Source organism: Mesoplodon densirostris, chromosome 4 (assembly GCF_025265405.1).
Source record: "Mesoplodon densirostris isolate mMesDen1 chromosome 4, mMesDen1 primary haplotype, whole genome shotgun sequence".
NCBI classification, from domain to species: domain Eukaryota; kingdom Metazoa; phylum Chordata; class Mammalia; order Artiodactyla; family Ziphiidae; genus Mesoplodon; species Mesoplodon densirostris.
In genome coordinates, this window is record NC_082664.1 from 3,797,444 (window position 1) to 3,803,443 (window position 6,000).

Genomic DNA, 6,000 nt, shown 5'->3' on the forward strand with positions numbered 1-6,000 from the left:
AGAAGTGTCAAGAGGGAGCCTCAAAAGCTGGGAAGGGGGCTTCCATGGTGGCGCAGTGGTTGAGAGTCCGCCTGCCGATGCAGGGGACACGGGTTCGTGCCCCGATCCCGGAGGATCCCACATGCCGCGGAGCGGCTGGGCCCGCGAGCCATGGCCGCGGAGCCTGTGTGTCCGGAGCCTGTGCTCCGCAACGGGAGAGGCCACAGCGGTGAGAGGCCCGCGTACAGCAAAAAAAAAAAAAAAAAAAAGCTGGGAAGGGCCCCCTATTCTCAATCACAGACAGATGGACCCAAGCTCAGCTCACAGACTCCACCAGGATCCGGGGCCGCGGAGAATGGCCAGAGGGGCTGGAACTGGCCAGGACCGAGGTGGGAGCTAGGTCACCCCAAACATCAATTTCATCAAGCCACTCCTCTGCTAAAGAACCTTCCATGACTCCCACTGCTGAGCGCACCAAGCCTACCTCCCTAGCATCACCCTAAAGCCCCACATGTGTCCCTTGTCGCCCCCCACCCAGCTGCAGCAGACTGGTCTTCAGGTTCCTCCAGGTCCCAAACTCACCCCCACCTCGGCACCTTTGCTGGGGTGGGGATCCCCACGTGCAGCTCCCCCCACCAACCTGGTTCCATTTCCTTCCCTCCTCAGCAGCCCTTACTCCATGCCAGCTCTCCCTCCTGTGGTCCTGGAGATCAGAATTCAGGAGGACAAGGTCCCCACCCTCCAGAAGCTCAGGGCCTAGTTGGGGAAGCAAATATGTCTATGAAAAATCAGAATACAACGAGGCAATGGCATCTTGGGAGTGAAGGAGCCAACAGGGATGGCAGCTCCTGATTCTACCCGGGTCCAAGAGTTCCCAAACCGAGAATAGCCGGAAGGACCCTCCCAGCAGGAGGAACAGCCTGTGCAAAGGCCCCCAGGAGTGAAAGAATATGATTTTTTCCTGGAAAACAACCCACCATTTCCCAAGCCCAGGTTCTGCATGGAGATGTGATGGCAGACGAGGCCTGGGAACGTGAGGGAGCTTGAATGCCAGGTGAAGGTGTCGGGCTTTATCCTCTAGGATAGGAGTGAGCAAACTACCACCTACGGGCCCCATCTAGCCCACCACTGGTTTTTGTATAGCCCATGAGCTGAGAATGCTTTTACTTTTTTAAACGGTTGAAAAAAATCAAAAGAAAAAGACTATACTGTGTGTGACACAGAAAGTTATATGAAATTCCAGGTTCAGTGTCTATAAATAACATTTTATTGGAACACAGCCACACCCACTTGTTTACATAATACCTGTGGCTGCTTTTCACTACAACAGCGGTGTTGACTAGTTGGTTCACAGGGCCTGCCAAGCCTAAACTATTTTCTATCTGATGCTTTCCAAAAAGTCTGCCCACCTCTGCTCTAGGAAGTGGCAGTGGTTCCCAAAGGGGATTCCAGGGAACACTCATCCCATGAGATGCTCTGGGAGAATAGGGTTCCCCAGGTGAGTAAACCTGGCCTACTCTGCCTGCTGCATCCCACTCCCTCCAGAGAGGGACAGTGAGCAATAGTACAGTAAAGGCACTGAGAAGTCCTGCAGGAAAGAACCGTATTTAACTGCAATGAGTCATTAGAGCTGTTCACAGAGATTTGAATCCTCTCCTTCCACGCCCATGGGAAGACTGCACATCTCCTTGGAGGTAGGCATGGCTGGGTGGCTCACTTTGCCACTGAGATGCAAGTGGAAGTGACATGCATTCTCTCTGAGTGGAAGCTTTATGAGTCCGTGGGTGACTTAGCAGTTCCTCCTCCTCTTCCCCCTGCTGTGGCGATCAGTGTAGCTCCATCAGCCTGGGCCCTGGAGTGAGAAGACTTGGAAAAGAGACCCTGCCAGCCCATGATGGACATGAAACAAGAGCAAGAAAATGTCCCTTGCTGTGTTGTGCCACTAACAAATGGACAGGGGTGGAGGGGCATATGGGAAAGCTCTACCTTCCACTCAGCCGGGTTGTGAACCTAAACAATAAAGTCTAATTTAAAACAACTGGGCAGAGCATATGATCCAGCAATCCCACTCCTGGGCATATATCTGGAGAAAACTCTAAGTCGAAAAGATACATGCACCCCAATATTCACAGCAGCACTATTCACAGTAGCCAGGACATGGAAGCAACCTAAATGTTCATCAACAGATGAATTGATAAAAAAGAAGATGTGGTACATATATACGATGGAATACTACTCAGCCATAAAAGAGAATGAAATAATGCCACTTGCAGTAACACGGATGGACCTGGAGATTATCATAGTAAGTGAAGTAAGCCAAACAGAGAAAGACAAATATCATATGGTATCACTTATATGCGGAATCTAAAATATGATACAAATGAACTTATTCACAAAACAGAAACAGACTCACAGACTTAGAAAACAAACGTATGGTTACCAAAGGGGAAAGCGGGGGAGGGATAAATTAGGAGTTTGGGATTAACAGATACAAACTACTGTATATAAAATAAACACTCTTTTACCAAGGACCTGCCAACATGAGCCACGTTTGCACCAAAACTGTGAAGAAGGCGGCCCGGGTCATCACTGAGAAGTACTACACTCATGTGGGCAGCGACTTCCGCACCAACAAGCACGTGTGCAAGGATATCATCTTTACTCCCAGCAAGACGTTCCACAACAAGATAGCAGGCTATGTCTGATGAAGCAGCTTCAGAGGGGCCCAGTGATAGGTATCTCCATCAAGCTGCAGGAGGAGAGAGAGAGAAGAGGTAATTACGTGCCTGAGGTCTCAGCCCTGGATCAGGAGATCACTGAAGTAGATCCTGACACTAAGGAAATGCTGAAGCCGTTGGACTTTGGCAGTCTGTCCAACCTGCAGGTCACTCGGCCTCCAGCTGGGGTGAGTTTCAAAGCGCTGTGTGGAGCCATTTGACTCTTCCTGCTGTGCCGTAATATCTTCAATAAACCTCAGACAACAACAACAACAAGAAAAACATAAACAACAAGGTCCTTCTGTACAGCACAGGGAACTATAATATCCTGTAATAAACCATAATGGAAAAGCATATGAAAAGTAATATATATACATATATATCTGAATCACTTTGCTGTACACCAGAAACTAACACAACAGTGTAAATCAACGATACTTCAATAAAAATTTTTAAAAATTTAACATGGGGCAGACGACCTGAATAGACATTTCTCCAAAGAAGCTACGTAAATGGCCAAGAAACACATCCAAACATGCTCACCACTATTAGTCATGAGAGGAATGCAAGTCAAAACCACAGTGAGGGGCTTCCCTGGGGGCGCAGTGGTTGAGAGTCCGCCTGCCGATGCAGGGGACACGGGTTCGTGCCCCGGTCCGGGAGGATCCCACATGCCGCAGAGCGGCTGGGCCCGTGAGCCATGGCCGCTGAGCCTGCGCGTCCGGAGCCTGTGCTCCGCAACGGGAGAGGCCACGACGGTGAGAGGCCCGTGTATCGCAAAAAAAAAAAAAAAAAAAAAACCACAGTGAGATCCCACACCCAGAAGGTAGACAATCACAAGTGTTGGTGAGCATGTGTGGAAACTGGAACCTCACGCCCTGCTGGTGGGAATGTGAAATGGTGCAGTCACTGTGAAAAGCATTCTGGCAGTTCCTCAAAATGTTAAACATAGAGTTACCATAAGACCCAGAAATCCCAGTTCTAGGTCTATGCCCCAGAGAAATGAAAACTTATGTCCACACAAAAACTTGTACACAAATGCTCATAGCAGCATTACTGTATTCATCATAGCTAAAAAGTAGAATCAACTTAATGTCCATCAACTGATGAATGGATGAACAAAATGCGGTCTATCCAGGGACTTCCCTGGTGGCTCAGTGGTTAAGAATCCACCTGCCAATGCAGGGGACACGGGTTCGAGCCCTGGTCTGGGAGCATCCCACAGGCTGTGGAGCAACTAAGCCCACGAGCCACAACTACTGAGCCTGCGCGCCTAGAGCCCCTGCTCCGCAACAAGAGAAGCCACTGCAATGAGAAGCCCACGCACCGCAGGGAAGAGTCGCCCTCACCCGCTGCAACTAGAGAAAGCCCGTGTGCAGCAATGAAGACCCAACCCAGCCAAAAATAAATACATAAATTTACTTAAAAAAAAAAAAGAATCCACCCTCCAAGGCAGGACACATGGGTTCAATCCCTGGTGGGGGAACTAAGATCCCACGGGGCAACTAAGCCCGTGCGCCACAACTACTGAGTCCGTGCGCCACAACTAGAGAGAAGCCTGCACACTGCAATGAAAGATCCCGTGTGCCGCAACTAAGACCTGAGGCGGCCAAATAAATAAATAAATATTTTTAAAAATGTGGTCTATCCATAAGATGGAATAGTATTCGACCATTAAAAGAAATTAAGTACACCATGGATTAACCTTGAAAACATTATGGTAAGTAAATTAGTCACAAAATGCCACATATAAGATTCCACTTATACGAAGCATCCAGAATAGATAATGCTATAGAGGCAGAAGGATTAGTGGTTGCCAGGAACTGGGGGGAAGTGGGTTAATGGAGATGGATTTCTAATGAGTGCAAGGTTTCTTTTGGGGGAGATGAAAATGTTCTATAATTGTTTGTGGTGATGGTTACACAACTCTGTGAATACACTAACTGAATTGTACATTTCAGATGGGGAGTTTTATGGCATCTCAATAAACCTTTTATTTTTAAAAAATCTGTAGGCAATTAAAAAAAACAAAAGATTCTGGGGTCGTTTGTTACTATCACATACTCTAGCCCTTCCCTTATGATATAACTCAGAAAGAGGAAGTGACTTGCCCAGACCTCATGGCTAGTGGGCAGCGGGGCTGGCCACCCACCACCTGCCTCAGTCCCCTGGCTATGGAATGGGAACTGTGATCTTGGTGGGTCCCAGGTCCTGGGTCGCCTGGTGGTCTGAGAGAGCTCTAGGGTGACTACAGGGGCAGCCCCCCTCTATTCCACCTGTCCCACCCCGGAGGACAGCTGTGGCTTCCTAGAGAGACTGCCTGGCAGGTGCTGTGCAGGGGGCGGCTGGATCCCCAAATATAATTGCAGCCAAGACAGAACACGGTGATTTCCCATTTCTGGACACAGAGGCACTCTTCTCTCGGGCCCAGTGTGGGCCTGAGGGAATCACAGCCACGTGCAGAGCCCCTTCGCAGGCAGTTTCCCTAGGGCTGCAGTACTCACGGGACAGGTGGGCCCACCTCTTAGGTGGCTCCAATCCCAAGTACACGCCTCATTCGTTCATGCATTCATGGAGGGTCTGCTCTGTGCCGTCCTGAGCTGGGTACTGGGGCCAGCACTGCATCAGCCCAACAGTCCCCTTGTCCTGGAGGCCATTACACCACTCACCTGGTCCCCACCAGACCCTCCAGTCCAGCCCCCAGTTACACGACCACGGCCCACCCCAGCTCCAAACGTTTGACGACTCCCAGCCACTTCCAAGCAAAAGGCAAGCTCCTCAGGCTGGCATTTGAGGCCCTTCGTGGTCTGGTCCCTTCCAGCCTCTCCCATCACCTGAGTGCCCGGGGCTCCTGAAAAAGGAACCTGATCCCAAATTGTTCCCAGAATGGCCCCTGCCTGATCCCATCCCTCCTTCTGGTTCACTGCGTTCCCTCGCCCGGAGCGCCCTTCCCTAGCCTGTCCGGTGGGTCCAAGTCTCTGCTGCTGGACGATGGGTAGGAGGGGGAGGGGCAGCAGAGCAGCCCCTGGCTGTGCCTCTGGGTGGGGGAGGGCGAATGGAGGTCAAGGAGGTGGCAGCCAAGACTCCCCTCATGGGAGTCAGCCCCGCTGAGCTCTTGCCTCCATGGATTAACCCACTGGCTCCCGCGACGCTGTCATCTGTCATCGTCCTCTTCGTGCACAGGAGCAGTCTGAAGCCCAGAGGGAGAAGTGACCTGCTCCTCGTCACGTGGGTGAGAAAGTGTCAGAGCAGGGGCTTGAAGCCAAGGAGCCAGACCCTCTGAATCTCAGTGCCACCCTCCCCC

General features: G+C 50.8%; 1 pseudogene; it reads left to right on the plus strand.

The window, feature by feature from the left end:
- The first annotated feature begins 2,519 nt into the window (after window positions 1-2,519).
- LOC132488970 (small ribosomal subunit protein eS17-like) lies at window positions 2,520-2,917 on the plus strand (annotated as a pseudogene).
- Window positions 2,918-6,000: the final 3,083 nt, after the last annotated feature.